General features: G+C 41.0%; 1 long non-coding RNA gene across 1 annotated transcript; it reads right to left on the bottom strand.

Moving 5' to 3' along the window:
- Positions 1–1956: 1956 nt before the first annotated feature.
- On the bottom strand, positions 1957–4640 carry LOC144514015 (uncharacterized). The gene is made up of 3 exons (XR_013501236.1): positions 4489–4640; positions 3038–3086; positions 1957–2842 (listed from the first exon to the last, which is right to left on the bottom strand). It is a non-coding gene; the product is annotated as an uncharacterized LOC144514015 (long non-coding RNA).
- Positions 4641–17023: the final 12383 nt, after the last annotated feature.

Raw genomic sequence — 17023 nt, forward strand, 5'->3', positions numbered from 1 at the left:
TATTTTTAATGTTCAGGCTCCAACTTTGAGATGTATTCAGGAGCTACTTTTTTGCAGCTTCATAGAATCTCTCTCTCCCTCTTCTTCCTCGTTTTTCAGTAAATGTTTCATTTTATCCTGGAAAATGAAAGACTACAAACTAAGACTCATCAAGTCGACACAGAGACATTCTCTTGAATTAACGACACCCCTTCTTTCCTCCACAACCATCCTTTTAACCGCACCTTGACATGTTTTAAAGAGGCTGCTTTCAGAACTTAATGACAAAGAACACAGGTCATAACTAAACCAATGAGACGTGACTAGACCCCCCTGTGATGTTGCCAGACGCACACATTCCCCCCTCCCACCCATAAACATTTATACATTCATTCAGCAAGCAATAAATCAAAGCATGTATTACATATTGCAGTGACCCTCGTTGGACATTTGTTTCTATATGTTAACAGGTCACTTTACTGCAGCTTATTGTTAGATTATCCCACACTGAGCTGGCAAATCCTAAAATGCTGTTTTTACTTGGAAATCATGTGTCCACATGAGCATATCCCTCGTGTTGTCTTCGACCTGCAACTTCTTTTTCTGGAGCAAAACTTAAAACTAAAATTGGTTGACACTTTTTCTCACTTTTCCCAATGTTTTGTCACTTTTTCCGATGTTTTTGTCAGGTTTTTTTCTGTTTTTTTTTGCGTTTTTTTTGTTGTTGACATTTTTGTTCTTTTTTCCCACTTTTTTTAAATCTTTTATTTTAGACATGTTGTTAATTTTTTCAATGTTCTTGTATAATTTTTCTTTTCTTTTCAAAGTGCTATGAAATTGAATAAAACACCCAAATTCAAAGAAAGTAGTGAACTGGTCATTTATTTTACGGAACCATCCATGTTATTTTTATTTTTTGGACAATGTGGTTGAAAGAAACCCAAATTTTCTGGTATAGAAAAATTCTATTCTTTCGTGAAGATTTCAATTTGTATCAGCAATATATTTATCATTCTTAGTTTTCTGTCGGGTGGGTTTGGTTATGGACGGACTTTCATTTCACAGATCCAGTTGAATAGAACAAGACAGTTATTATCATTCCAGCTGTTTTCTGAATCAACAGAAAGTATTTCCATACAGTTTTCATCGTTCCCACCATTAGGCTCCACAGAATGCCAGTAGCTGAAAAAAAGAGCTTTTTTATCAGAGAACACAACCCAAGAAGCACAAGATAGTGATTTAGTTTGAATGGACCAAATGGAAAAATGTGTGAACCTTTCGTTCAGTGGAGTCTCATCCACCCACTTCCACATCCCGTCTGTGTCTGAGTCAGGCAGGCCAATCCACAGTCTTTTCTAACATTTTGTTGTGAAATTCTTGTTTAAAAAAGAGTAACAAACTTTCAACAATATAACAGGATCTTTACAACATTCAAAACCATTAAACCAATGTCTATGTATCTGCCACCCCTTTGATCTTTACATTCATTCAACATTTTACATTTATAACTACATCTGACACACACACACACACACACACACACACACACACACACACACACACACACACACACACACACACACACACACACACACACAGAGACACACACACACACACACACAGACACACACACACACACACACACACACACAGACACACACACACACACACACACACACACACACACACACACACACACACACAGACACACACACACACACACACACACACACACAGACACACACACACAGAGACACACACACACACACACACACACACACAGACACAGAGACACACACACACAGAGACACACACACAGACACACACACACACAGAGACACACACACACACACACACACACACACACACACACACACACACACACACACACACACACACACACACACACACACACACACACACACACACACACACACACAGAGACACACACACACACACACACACACACACACACACACACACACACACACCCCTGTTCTTCTTTGCTGCTGATAATCACCAGGTGTGCACCCTTTAGAGACAGTCATCTCTACTCTCATGCCAGGTTGTCTTGATAGAAGAAATGTAGTAGAAACTAGCGTTGAAATGCTCCCACTGAGCTTAGTGAAAACAGAAAGAACCCAAATGAAAGACTAAATTAACAAATGGTCTTCTTATTGGGACAACAAAAGGGCAATTTGTTATTTTGGGGAAAAATAAAAATGATTGTAAAGTCAACAAATGTAAATGTGACAGTAGTTATACATGTCCCATGAGGCCAGTTTCATGAATTATATGTGAGCAAAAGTTACATCCACAAAGCCAATATATAAAGTCTTAAAATCTATTACACCATTCATTCTGTAGCTCGAAATTGTTTACATATTTGAAATGCAGCACATTGTTTGTGACGGACTACATCTCTTGACATTTGGGTGTTTATTACATTTTTTAGCATTTGAAAAAAATGATAAAAGAATGTAGAAAATAGTGACAAAAATGTTGGAAAAAGCTTCAAAAACGTGGGGAAAAAAACACAAATGTCAAAAGACGCAGGAGAAAAACGACAAAAACAAAAGTGACGTCCAAAACTTAAAGAAAATAAGTTTACATTTTTAATTTTGAAATTTCTCAGTGCCAACAATGGTTTCCTTGTAGTAAACACAGGAAGTGCTGTGTTGTTAGCAGGAGACGTCACAGGAACCAAACTGACAAAAATAGAGCAAGAATGAGAGAGGAAGAAATGAAGAGGAAGTAAAGTTAAGATGAGAAGACTTCTTACTGGTCCTCAGCCTGCCGTTCTCCTCCTCCAGGTCCTTGTTCATGTCATGAGTTGTGTTGCAGTCCGAGTGGGTAGAGTATACTGATAGCATAGACATAAATTAAAAAATGTACATTTTAAATTCATTTAAAACCAATATTTTGTTCAGGTTTAGTTTGACAACAAAACAGTTGCTTAAAGGTTTTGACATCAACATGGGAAGTTACATCACTGAGCATTTGAACTTGCAATATGGTGGTGCTGTTGATGCAACTGTCTCAGCACATTTTAACTCACACAATACGAAGAAACCAGCCGAGGAGAAGCACCTGGCAGAGTCTTCTCTCTGCAAAACCAACACAGACTCACCAACACAGATGTAGAACCACTCTGGCAGCCATGTGAGGTCGCCATGTACCAACACGGTCTCACAGCAGTTCGTGAAATTGTCATGTTATTTTTAATCTATTGATTCGTGTACACGGACACGATTCTGTCGTTTATTTCATGGTGGTCAGTATGTAATGGGAAGCATCTATACAGAGGTTGTGTTTAGGAAAAGAAGAACTGGGAAAGGAAACGTCAAACGCGGCCACGATCCCCGGTCTCCGAGGGTGAAAGTCCTGTGTTGTTTGACCCATCCGCCCCCTTAACCAGCCTCCTTACACGGATTTTCGGCATTTCATACTACTCGCTACCGTAGTCGTGCTGTGATCACGAAAGATACTTCCCATTAAAATACATTAATTTAAATAATGTGCTGACCACCACGAAAAAAACAAGAGAATCGTGTCCGTGTACACGAATCAATAGATTGAATAACGTGACTATTTCACGAATTGCCGTGAGACTTGCATGTGCTGTTGACACATTCAAATAATGATAAATGAATTTTTTAATTAATGAAAAAAAACTTTCAGTAAGATTATTAAGTAAATTAACCAAACTAACCAACCTACATTAGCATGCTAATGGTCGGCTGAATGGAGAGTTACATAGAATTACAACTTTTCTTTTCTTCTGTCAGTTACTCCCAAATTAATTGTTGACATCCCTACAATGACGTCCAATAGGGCAAGAATCATGATTGCTGTTATGTAACAATGTATGTACATCACAGGACTTTAATACTAGAGTCCACTTGAACTGCAATGGTGAATCATTAAGTTGTCAACTATGAAATCAATCGCCGACTATTTTGAAAATCGATTAATCAGTTTGAATATTTTTTTCATGAAAAAACAGTAAAACTTCTCTGATTCCGGCTTGTTAAATGTGAATATTTTCTAGTTTCTTCTCTCCTCTGCGACAGTAAACTGAAGATCTTTGAGTTGGGGACAAAACAAGACATTTGAGGACGTCATCTTGGGCTTTTTGGGAAACACTGATCCACATTTTCACAATTTTCGGACATTGTAGAGACCAATCAAAGAATTGATTCATCAATGAAATAATCGACAGATTAATCGACAATGAAAATAATTGGAAGTTATCCCTAGAGTTCACGTCCTGATCATGTGGGTTCATGTAAATGCAAAATGCAATGAAAACACTTTGGTTAAGACTCGGCAAAGATCGTAGTTTTGATGAACTATTTAACAGTAAACACTTTTTCAGTATTGAAGGACAGGGTTGTTGGTCCATGCCACTAGTGCAGCTTAAAACACTTGATAGAGTACAATTAGTAGAACTGTGTTGTTTAACAGTAGGCTACACGTAAGCCATCAACTGATAACGTGTGTTATTACCTGTTTGATTTGCATCCCCACTCTCTTTCTGCTTTGGTCTCGGTGGCTCAATAACATAATCAGCTACCTCTATTTGCTTCATCCTCTGCGTCTGCTTGATATTTGGTGAGAAGTCAGGTTCAGTGTGATCTGAGCAGTGAATTGTTTTTCCTCTTTTGGTCCCTGTCTTCGTCAAGAGTGAGCTTAAAAATCCATTATTACGCACTTGACAGATTAAGTAATAGGTCGGGTAGAGGAAGAAACAATAAGCTCTAAATCATGCCATTACTTCATCTCCCATCAACCTTTGTACATACTATATGTATTTTTTGTTCTACTTCATGCACCTATGGAAAACATGTAAAAAGGGTATTGAATAGAAATGAGCACAATCCTCTTTATTACTGTTGGTACTCTGTCCTGTACAGTCAGTGATACAGTGTGAAGGGAGAATGTGCCTGCATCTATAGGTTAGGATGCTTTACTGCAGACATGAGCCAGAGTGTAAGGATTTGTAGACAGAGAAAACAAACTGAGTAATGATATACATCGTGTTAGGTGAAACTGTGTCTATTAGAAACACATACACTCCACATATGTGCATCACCAAATAAACCATCAGTCACACACACACTACGCAGGAAACTGGTACTGGACCACCTGGTTACCAACAGTGTACCTTACAAAGACTAAATCTAACTAAAGACCATAATATACAGTTTATGTTTTGTTTTGTTTTACATCAGATTTTAAAATATGGAATAAAATGCCTCCAATCTGAAGACAAAGAATAAAACAGACAAGAGATCTGAGAGAGCCGTGCTGCAGCAGTGTGTCCTGCCTATTTTCTCTTTCTGGACCTTAATACAGGTCAACAAGAAAGAGTGAAAACATTTGAACGTTGTCTGTGTGGAGATCAAAGATTGTAGAGTTCCTGAGCAGAAGGAACAGAACAGAGAAATCTGCAGATGATGACCTTGTGTTATTGTTTGAAAACACGATGAAAGTGTTCAATAATGGAGAACAAATATCAGAGTGTATGATTGTCAATGTAACTTTTAATGTTACTGTTGCTAGGACTGGCAAAATGTCTGTGTTTCTGTGTTTAACATCATCATCAACATTACCCATCATCAGAACCATCACATCTATCATCAGAACCATCATCAGATCCATCAGAACCATCAGAACCATCACATCCATCATCAGAACCATCATCAGATCCATCAGAACCATGATCAGGTCCATCAGAACCATCAGAACCATCACATCCATCATCAGAACCATCATCAGATCCATCAGAACCATGATCAGGTCCATCAGATCCATCATCAGGTCCATCAGAACCATCATCAGGTCCATCAGAACCATCACATCCATCATCAGATCCATCATCAGGTCCATCAGAACCATCATCAGGTCCATCAGAACCATCACATCCATCATCAGAACCATCATCAGGTCCATCAGAACCATCAGATCCATCAATCAGATCCATCAGATCCATCAAATGCGAGACTTCAAACTCAACATCCTGAAGCATTCATTGCGATCTCAGGTGACTTCAACCATATCACACTGGACTTGACCTTGACCTTGCCTGCCATTTATCAGTTTGTTACCTTCCCCACACGAAAGAGCAGAACCTTGACCTTTTGTATGCTAATACAAAGGACGCTTACACTGCCACCTCACTGCCACCACTTGGGAAATCTGATTATTTTACAGCACCTATACATTCCACGTTAGGGTTTAACATTTTTCCCGAAAATCAGATCCTGGGAAAAGACAACCCATTTCCCGGGAATCCCAGGAAATAGCTGCATTTTTTGTTTTGTTTGTAGTAGTACAGTAGTAGTAATGATTCAATATTATTCAAATATGCTTTCCCAAACTGACATTTTTTATATTATTTGTATCATTATTAGGGCAAAAGAACATTTTATGTCCATCATAACACAGTTTGCAATGATCAATTCTAGGGCTGTCAAAATAATTATACATTTTTTTTAACGCGTTAAAATAACGCAGATTATTCTACTTCGTTTAAGAATGCTTGATTGTGATTGGCTGGGAGGAGGGCATGAACCTGGCAGGTTGCCTGTTGACTGAGCACAGCATCATCAAATAGTAGATCAATACGCCGCTTGTATTTTTTTCACAGAAATGTCAAACATGAGGTCCATTGTAAAAATAAACCTCGTTTAAAAAAGTTTCTAAAACGTGTCGGAAATCTATCGGAGGGTCAGTCCATACGTAGTTTCACCAGCGAGATACAACGTAGCAACTACGTTATGAAACTAACGTTAGTGATCAGATGCAGCCTTGTGTGGTTGCTATAGAAACTAATTAACATTAGCTACAGCTGAGCTAACGTTATTCACCGTAGTTCTAAACATTACAGGGTTTTAAAAATGGACGAATTCATTGTCAATTTTAATATATTTGGAGGAGGGAAGACATTTGAGGACTGGTTAAAGAGCGACGAGGACGACGGAAAGACAACAGAGAAAGACGAGGCCCAGGGTCCCCGTTAACGAGATCTGACAGAGGAGGAGCTCTACCATTGAAGACGGGGCCCTTGAATCAAACACCAAAAAGGTGACTGCCTTTGCTATCGAGGTTTTCACCGAGTGGACGAGCCACCAGAAGGACAGACTGACAGTGACATCTGACCCCGACTGGTTGCTGTAGAAGCTAATTAGCTACAGCTGAGCTAACGTTATTCACCGTAGTTCTAAAGGGGACTACTTTTTGAGGGAGATGAACTCAAACAGAGTATACATTTAATAAGCATGCAATACGAATAAGAAAAAGCATAATTATTAAAGTGTTTGAATTGTTTTATTATGTTGGCAAGCAAGAAGTATATATATAATAATAAACAGGCAGGGCACGGCTTGTGGAAGGTTACCGCCCGAGACCTTCCACAAGCCGGCATATCAAACTGTTTATTGCCCTGCCTCTCGGCGATTATCCCTTACTTAATCCATTCTATAATCTAATGTCTGAAATCTAATCTATAATCCATTCTTTGACCCGGAGCCGTTCTAGCACCACTGGACTGTAAAATGAAGGAGGTGCTGCCTGGATCATTGATTGGAACATTTCCTTATAAAAATCTTCTTCCTACCACAAACTAGAGATCAACCGAGATATAAGTAGGTGGGATATGCTGCCTTTGTCATTTTTTGGCCGAATAGAGTCAGTGAGGATGAATATGTTACATAGACTCCTTTTTTATATCAATCTCTGTCTGTCCATGTACCACAATCAACACTTAAGCTTCTTGAAAAACATATATCACAATTTATTTGGCAAAATAGGAGACCCAGGGTAAAAAATAAGAAATTAATAACATTTGGGTCAAACAGAAACAGTTAAAGGGGTCTATAGCTCTATCAAGGGCCCGTTCTTGGGAACATTGAGTTTCTCCCATCTGTGACGGACTTAGCATACAGAAGATGGGTGGAAAAGATTGATCAGAAAAGGGGCTGGTTGTTAGAAATCAGCTGTTTTCACAACTTCAAGAAAAGTCTGCTTTGCCCTCAAATGACTCGTATAGATATCTACAAAAACGACACTACATCACAAAGCACACAGAGTGGGATAGTCTTAAAAGAGATCCAACTGATGTTGAACGGTACTTTATACATATTTCTCAACAAGTGGTATCAACAAAGCATCAAGTATCACGTATCTTTAAGGGTCTTACTAAGAGACACATCAGACAATACCCTCCACATTAAAAAAGTGATACATGGGAAGATATATATGTCTGGTGAGTCATAAAGGGATTGGAAGTCAAATGTGGAAAGAATTTGACTGGAAGGTGAAGATGAGATTTTACTGGAGAAAACACCTGAAAACTTGCTTTCTAAGGACCAACCTGCTGTGTGTATTTTATTACCACAAGTTTACAGACACATCGCTGCTGATTGGGTAACATCTCTGACACGCCCACCAAACCAGAGAAAACAGCAGCAGCAAAACGGTGCCCAACATTTTGAGATGAAACGTTCCCCTGACCTATACTGCAGCCAGCCACCAGGGGGCCATCCAGATGTTTTGGCTTCTCTTATACAGTTTATGATCAACCAGTGGTGTCGACCACTGACTGAAATGAAGCAGTCAGTCTGTGTTTGTTGAACTGAAGCGAGGAGTGATGCAGGAAGTCACATCTGTGTGCTGTCATGTCTCTCCAGGCCAGCAGGGGGCAGAAGCGAAGTCAACACGCAAAGAGATGAAATGATGAAGATCTGTAGTAAATGTTTCTTTATTATCTGTTCAGAGGAAATAAAACCTTTTCAATAAACTGTGAAACTGGGAATGAGCTGATTTTAATGTGTATTCTCCCATCATGCAACACTGTGGGGACATCCACTGAAGTGAAAGAAAACATCTGGTGTCTGAATGATTTAGTTTTCATCTGTTCAAATAGTTATTGTCAGGAGATACCCTCTCTGCATCAGCATCTTTCATCCAGCAGAGGGCAGCCTGGCCTCATCAATAACTTCACACACACCACCAGAGAACAGGAGCACCACACTGATGCAGCAACAGCAGTTTCCACTTTATTTTATTTTGACTATTTTATCTATGACTATTATCCCCCATACTTATTATTATTCTTCATCTCCCGCTACATTTGTGTCCATATTACACATGCACATAAATACATCAAAATGTGTGTAATGATCGGGAATAGTGTGCTATGTGTTTTGTAAGGCTGCGTGCATGCTGGCTGCGTGGCGTGAGCGTTTTTATTTGGGCTCCCATGTTAACAGGTTAGAGCGTGCACACTGCCTGCCTGACACGCACGTCTCAGGGGTGGCTCGAGCTGCTCCGAAAACATGTTTATATGTCATTTTGACACAAATACATTTAATAAATGACATTTTGATGTTTGAAAGTCTCTAGGTTTTGACATAAATGCAGATATAAATGTTATTTAAAAACATAATAAATAATTATCGATTTTCAAATATTGCACCTGTCAATACAGAAGGAAATATTCTGGAGCCTGTTTTGCCGTCAATACTGCCACTTGTCTTTGCTGTAATCAAATCAGTATATATCTATATTTATGTTTATGGGAAACATACATGTGTACAGACAAGGCTAGCAGCATTAGTGCCGCATCAGACACGTTTCTGGTGTGTAAAGACATAAGATAGAATGTAAGATAGAAAACGCCACGCAGCTGACACACAACAGAAAACGCCACGCTCACGCCACGCAGCCAGTGTGCAGGCGGCCCTAAGAGATTTGCCGAGCGGTTTTCACGAAATTTCCCATAGACTCTCTAGGAAATCTTTAGGAAATCTCTTAACATCACTGAAAACAACCCCTCTTTGGGGCCATGCTGTATCTCCATACTTTAATGTAGAAAAATAATTAAAAGTTTAAACAGAAGACAAGACTTGGGCCTTTATTGGGCTGAATGGGCGTTCTGATATCCAGCACGGTTTCTACCCAATCACAGTTTACGTATCGTCCAGTTTCAGACCGTGTTAGATGTTCCAGTGTGTGTGTATGGGGCAGGAATCTTCATAGTTAGAGGGGAGGACAGAGGGGGGAGCTGCAGTACCATCCTCTGAAATCTCTCCAAACTAATGTCTCTCCTCTACAGTTTTCCCTCTTCATACATCATGGTTGGTCAACATGTAGGAAATGTTGTGCCGGTCTCAGACATGTAACTATGGAATCCAGCGGACCTAAACTTTTGGCTCTCTTCATACCAACTGCTGATAGAAACAAAGACAATAAATATCTGGAAGGACGCAGACGGTTCCCTGTTTGTTTCCTGCTCTGTGTCGCATATATTTGACACCACAAACATAAAAACCACATCAATGCGTTCCCCAGACCTTTATCTTTCTGGTGATGATAATATTTTGCCGTTTGGACCCACAATTTTTGAATTACAGAACAAACTTTAGAGGTATAATCATCATTAAATGGACATTTTTGACCTTTTAAACATACAGTCTCCCCCTCCCTCCTCCACTCCTTCAGTGCGCAAATCACTTATGTACTGCCACAGGAGGAGGAGAAAGGGAGAGGAAAAGAAGAGGAGAGGAAGAAAGGAGAAGAGGTGTTATTTGTCAGCTAAAATGGTCATGATGGACTAACTGACCAACTTCAGGCCACAAGACCAACGACTGTTTTCACAGACACTAGACTGTAACACATCTTAGATAGTCCTGCTTCTAGCTCAAAAATCCTAACTCCTATCGCTTAATGTTTAATACTGTGAGAGCTATGACGCCCTGCTGATCATCCTGTGTAATTATGGTGTGTGTTGTGTAAGAAATGTGAGGACAGCAGCTGTCAGAAATAAGGGCCTGTTTCTCTTCTCCTCCTGGTATTTCTGGTATGATTTAATACAGGAGGCAGTGCAGCAGTTGGTGGACATGGCTTCACTTGGAAGCTCACTGTGCATCGTGTGACTGTGTCTGATTGCCTCCCTGAGCACATTGGTAGAAAGAACACAACATTCCCTACATTTTGATGTAAAATACATGTATGAGAGTTAAAACTGTGGATGGTATAGCAAAGTAAAAATAAATGTGCATCTGCTGCTCCTCAGTCAGTTGGATCCCCCACTTCTCTCCCAAACACACTAATGTAAAAATGTCAGAAGGGCTTTTTTAAAAGCCTCAAAGAAGGTTGAATATTACGAGTAAGGGTTAATGCCCGACGAGGTGTCCATTGTCAGATATTAATGGACGATGGTGAGGCGTGAACCGGCCGACGCTCGGACGTCGTCCATTAATATCCATTAATATCTGGACACCTTGAAGGGCATTAACCTGCTCATACCATGGTCACTTGCCAAATAACATATTTTTAAACCATTAGTTTATATTTTAATTTCTTTTACAATCAAAATGTAAAGTTTATCCAAACAATAACTCCTTTTCCCTGGTTACGCCTGACTGTTTGACTAATACCGGGAACAATCGTTCCCATCTATCAGGTTCTTATGCAATGCAAACGTTGTTCACTCCTCCAGGAAATAGGAAGGACCTTAAAAACGACTTGCCACCCTTAGCAACCGGAGATATTTGTAGTCCGCTCAGCTACGAGCCAGAAAGCTAACGCTATGCTAGCAAGATCCAAAGTCAATAACATTTTGGACAGTTGGCAATCAGTGAAAATAATTTGACAGTGTGTTCAACATCAAGACAAGCTAGCTATCAGCCATGTTATTGTCCCCAAAACAATATTACGACTTTTACCAACAATTTGATCCGCGATGTGTAACGTTACTGTCGGCCGCAGCGGCGCATCCTGACGTAGCGCCCTGAACAGTGAACGGGATGTGAGATAACGTTATTCTCTGTGAAACAAAGTCAGTCCAGAGGGGCAGTATAACGTACTGCTTACAGCGTGTGTGTTAGCGCCATCATGTGGTGTTCACATCTCCTTTCTGATTTAACGTAGCACATTACTTTAGAAGAGTAAACATCATCAGTTTCACCAGAACTCCTTTAGTACGTTTAGTTTTTTATGGACACCCTGCAGCCAATCAGAATTGAGTATTCACCCAGACCATGGTATAAAAAGTATTAATGTGAGTTGAAAGTTGAATACTACCCTAGCATTTTAAAGTTTGAATAGAGTTTCTCAAACATTCTGAATAACCAAAGGCGATTGTAGGATCAGAGCTTTAGGGGGGCTCAGCTCCTAATGAGAATGGGACACGCATACAGTGCCTGCCCCCCCTAACCCGCTCGGTCAGTCATTTCACTGGATAACAATGAATATATGTATTCATTATTATAACAGAGGATACATGCAAGATATTGACCATATAAAAAATGTACGATAGTTCCTCTGTGGACTACCAGAATCAAACAAAATGATAATGAGGTGTAAACAATAAAAACATAAACATGTCCTTGACCGGGTTACAGGTGCAGGTTTCTTTGGACCTTGTCCTCTGTCACTAACAGACAAGTTTGCAAACTCTCACTTGAAGCACTAAAATTGTACTAATTGTACTAAATGTATTTGTTTTTTTTTATTATTATCATTTTTAGGGGGGCTGAGATGAAATTTAGGGGGTTTGAGCCCCCTCTAAACAGGATCTAAAATCGCCACTGTGAATAACCAAACACAAAGACCTTCTATCATAGAGACTACTTCCTGTAGAACATGTCTAACAGCAGATACTACAGTACTACAGTACTACGGTACTACAGTACTACAGTACTACAGTACTGTCAGCCAGGGTTATTCAGACCAAGGAGCAGACACACTGTCAACATTTCTTGCAGAATTTCCTAGTTTATATTGAACTTTAAAAGCAAACACATTTGCACCAAAGTGCTTCACACATGAAAAAACAACGTGTACAACAATCATAAAACACGCATAGGCCTAGATCTGCATATACACATATGTGGTGGAAATATGAGAAGATTTTAATAATAATTGAACATTGCCTGATTTCTTCTGTTAACAGAACACATGTTTACATTCAGATTTGCATCATCTACAGTCTGTTGAAACTAACAGGATGTGAGTGTTTCTGTGACTTCCTGTTCAGACTGTAGCTTTTTGTCCCGCCCCTTGCTGCTGACCCCCTCTTTACAGGCTGCCGCTCATCTCAAACGAGCCTACTTCTGAACCAATTAGCTGTTAGATCAGCTGAGCCAGGCGTTTCCCATCATGCACCTGGTCTAAAAACAGCGACCACCTCGACCTCGTGAGGTCATCGCTGCCCTGCCGTGATGTCAGAGTGAGTCGGGATCAAGTCAACACAAATCTAACCGCCATGCGTTGGGCCTGACTCAACTCCAAACCAGGGGTCAGAGGTCACCTGTCATCTACAGTCAGGACTCACAGCAGGAAGTGTGTGTGTGTGTGTGTGTGTGTGTGTGTGTGTGTGTGTGTGTGTGTGTGTGTGTGTGTGTGTGTGTGTGTGTGTGTGTGTGTGTGTGTGTGTGTGTGTGTGTGTGTGTGTGTGTGTGTGTGTGTGTGTGTGTGTGTGTGTGTGTGTGTGTGTGTGTGTGTGTGTGAGTGTGTGTGTGTGTGTGTGTGTGTGTGTGTGTGTGTGTGTGTGTGTGTGTGTGTGTGTGTGTGTGTGTGTGTGTGTGTGTGTGTGTGTGTGTGTGTGTGTGTGTGTGTGTGTGTGTGTGTGTGTAAAGACAGTTTACTGATAAAACTGAGTTGAAGACATAACTTTAATAACTGAACAGTAAGTCATGTTTCAGAAGTGTTACACAAGAGGCTGTGATTCAGTGTCACATTATCGGCAGCGTTACAAACTAGAAACCTGACTGCAGTTCTGGGCCCAGTCAAAGGGTCTCGGTTGGACCTGCAAAGTTTAAGAGCCTCAGAATCCTGAGAAACCTGATATCTGGGAACTTGTGTGGTGTGATTTATGTCTTGTTTGACAGTTTGAGGCTAATGAGACTGAAAATATACTTCTTAAAAGCCTGAAGGGTTCGGAGCGCTGTGATGACTTCATCGCATCACGCTGACGCTTCCTGTCTGCGGTTCTCACATCCTGAAGACAAAGAAGAAGAAGAGGAGGTTCAGGATTCTTACTGTAAATCTATCAAACTAAAAGCTTCTGAGTCATAATTACCTGTTTCTGCTGACAGTGACTCACATTTCTACCTGTCCATGAACTCCAGACTCAGACTGACAGACTCCACACTAGAGCTGTAATCGGGCCTTAACAGCCCGGCCCGAGCCCGTGTAAAATGATAGAAATTAAGACAAACCCAAACAAAGATCTTCAGCTCTACTCCAGACTGCAGACCAGACGCACCACTGAACCTGGATCTGGACCCAAACCCAGACCCGGACCTGGACCTGGACCCGGATCCGAACCCGGACCAGGACCAGGACCTGGACCTGGACCCGGACCCGGACTCGGACCCGGACCTGGACCTGGATGCTTTTTTAACAACCTTTAAACGCACTTCTTTTATGTTTGTTCTTTGAGCCCTTTTATTTTAAACTTTGGACGCTTGACGCTCTGTCCGATACTGTTTTCAACCCTTTATTTGACGACTCCCCAAGCGTCAGATCTCATTGGATGATTACTTTGGAAGGAGCGATGAAGTCATCACAGCGCCGCCTGCGTCTCACTGACGGTTCGGTTTCCCGTCATTGGACGCTTGATGTTCTCTCAGATAATAAACGCCACAGAACGTTCTTTAATTATCCAGTTTGACAGCGAGTCATAACGGAAAAACAACATCAATGAACTACTTTTAAGTAGATTTTCTTCAGAGATAAATGACGTGTTCTGGGATCGGTGCTCTCCGATAACAATATATACAGCAGGGAAAGGAAGTATTGAACACGTCAACATTTATCTCAGTAAAGATATTTCTGATCAGGCTATCGGCATGACATTTTCACCAGATGTCAGTAACATCCCAAGTAATCCACATATACAGATATCAAAACAAATCCGTCCGTAAATGAGGTTGTGTGTAATAAAGTGAAATGACACAGGGAAAAAGTATTGAACACACTTGCTGAAATTGATTTAATACTTAGTAGAAAAGCTTCAAGACGCCTCCTTTACGAAGAAACTAGTCGCACACATTTGGCCCATTCTTCCACACAGGGCATCTTCTATGAACTCTGATCTTTCCAGAGGTTTTCAGTTGGATTCAAGTCGGGTGATTGACTGGGCCATTCTGCTTTTCTTTCTCTGAAACCAACTGAGAGTTTCCCTGGCTGTGTGTTTGGGATCATTTCTTGCTGAAATGTCCACCCTGGTTTCATCTTCAGCATCCTGGTGGATGGCAGCAGATTCTTATCAAGAATGTCACGATACATTTCTCCATTCATCCTTCCTTCAATTACTGCCAGTGCCAGATGCTGAAAAAACAGCCACATGATGACACCATGATGCTCCCACCTCCAAACTTCACTGTTGGTATGGTGTTTTTAGGGTGATGTGCAGTGCCATTATCTCCTCCAAACATGGTGTATGCTATGACAGCCAAACGGTTCCATTTTAGTCTCATCTGACCAGATTATATTCTCCCAGTTTGTCATTGGCTTGTCCAGATGTTGTGCAGCAAACTTTAAGCGAGCTTCCACGTGCCTTTTCTTGAGCAGTTGTGTACTGCGTGGCGTGCGTGCATAGAGCCCATGGCGGTTGAGTGGATTACTAATTGTTTTCTTTGAAAAAACTGTACCTGCTTCTTCCAGGTCTTTCTGAAGATCTCCACGAGTGGTCCTTGGTTCTTCGACAACTCTTCTACGTATTCTATGGACTGCTCTGTCAGACATCTTGCGAGGAGCATCTGGTCGTGGCCGGTTAATGGTGAAATTATGTTCTTTCCACTTCCGGATAATGGCCCCATCAGTGCTCACTGGAACTTTCAGAAGTTTAGAGATTAGTCTGTAACCAAAGCCATCCGTATGTTTTTCTACAATAAGCTTGCGGAGGTCTTGGGACAGCTCTTTGCTTTTACCCATCATGAAATGCTTCTTCAGTGACAACTTGGTAATGAGAAACATTTTTACAGGCCATCAATAAGGACTAACCCCTAACCCTAACCCATGCCTTTTTACACCCCTTTTTCTTCACGTGTTCAATATTTATTCCCACTTTCATTCCACTTTATTTCACATAACTTTTGTCATGGACATACATGTTGTGATGTCTTTGTATGTGTGCATTACTTGGGTTGTTACTGACATCAGAGGCCTGTACTACGAAGCCAGATCAACATGTCCTGGATTTCTTTCAGTTCCCCGGCTTCACCTAACCTAACACCCGCGGTCCCGCATCAGCTGTATCACGACGCTGGTTATCATCTAGTTCAGTCAACCATCAGGGTTTCCCAATCCAGCGGCGCGCGTTCATATAAAAGAGGCGGGGTTTGCACAGCACGACCAATCACAAACATTTACCAGAGCCGCATATTTTACATAAGAAGAGCTAACTATAATTCTACATAAATATGAAGAACACAGACACGGTTTACAGGCAAACACAATACAGTCGCTGCTTCCTAAAACAGGAGGAAAGCTGGCAAAAAATAGCTGAAACGCTGTAGATGCGTAACACAACACTTATTAATATCACTTCCCATCAGTCAGGACCAGGATCTGACCATAATCACACTTGTTCTTCCCCTAAACTGCCGTTGCTTTAGCCTGGTATTCCAGCTGCAGCCCTGGCAGTGGAAGCCTTCACGAGAGCAAATAAAACATATAAAAACATCATTCAAACTGATGTGAGCGTTGGTGACACATCAGGGAATGATAACGGGGTGGTCGGTCTCTCTCTGTCTCTCTCTCTGTCTCTCTCTGTCTCTCTCTGTCTCTCTCTCTGTCTCTCTCTGTCTCTCTCTGTCTCTCTCTGTCTCTCTCTCTGTCTCTCTCTGTCTCTCTCTGTCTCTCTCTCTGTCTCTCTGTGTCTCTCTCTCTGTCTCTCTCTGTCTCTCTCTCTGTCTCTCTCTCTCTCTCTCTCTCTCTCTCTCTCTCTCTCTCTCTCTCTGTCTCTCTCTCTCTATCTCTCTCTATCTCTCTCTCTCTCTCTGTCTCTCTCTCGAGAGACAGAGATATA

This window comes from Sander vitreus, unplaced genomic scaffold (genome assembly GCF_031162955.1).
Source record: "Sander vitreus isolate 19-12246 unplaced genomic scaffold, sanVit1 ctg410_0, whole genome shotgun sequence".
In the NCBI taxonomy this organism is placed as follows: Eukaryota; Metazoa; Chordata; class Actinopteri; order Perciformes; family Percidae; genus Sander; species Sander vitreus.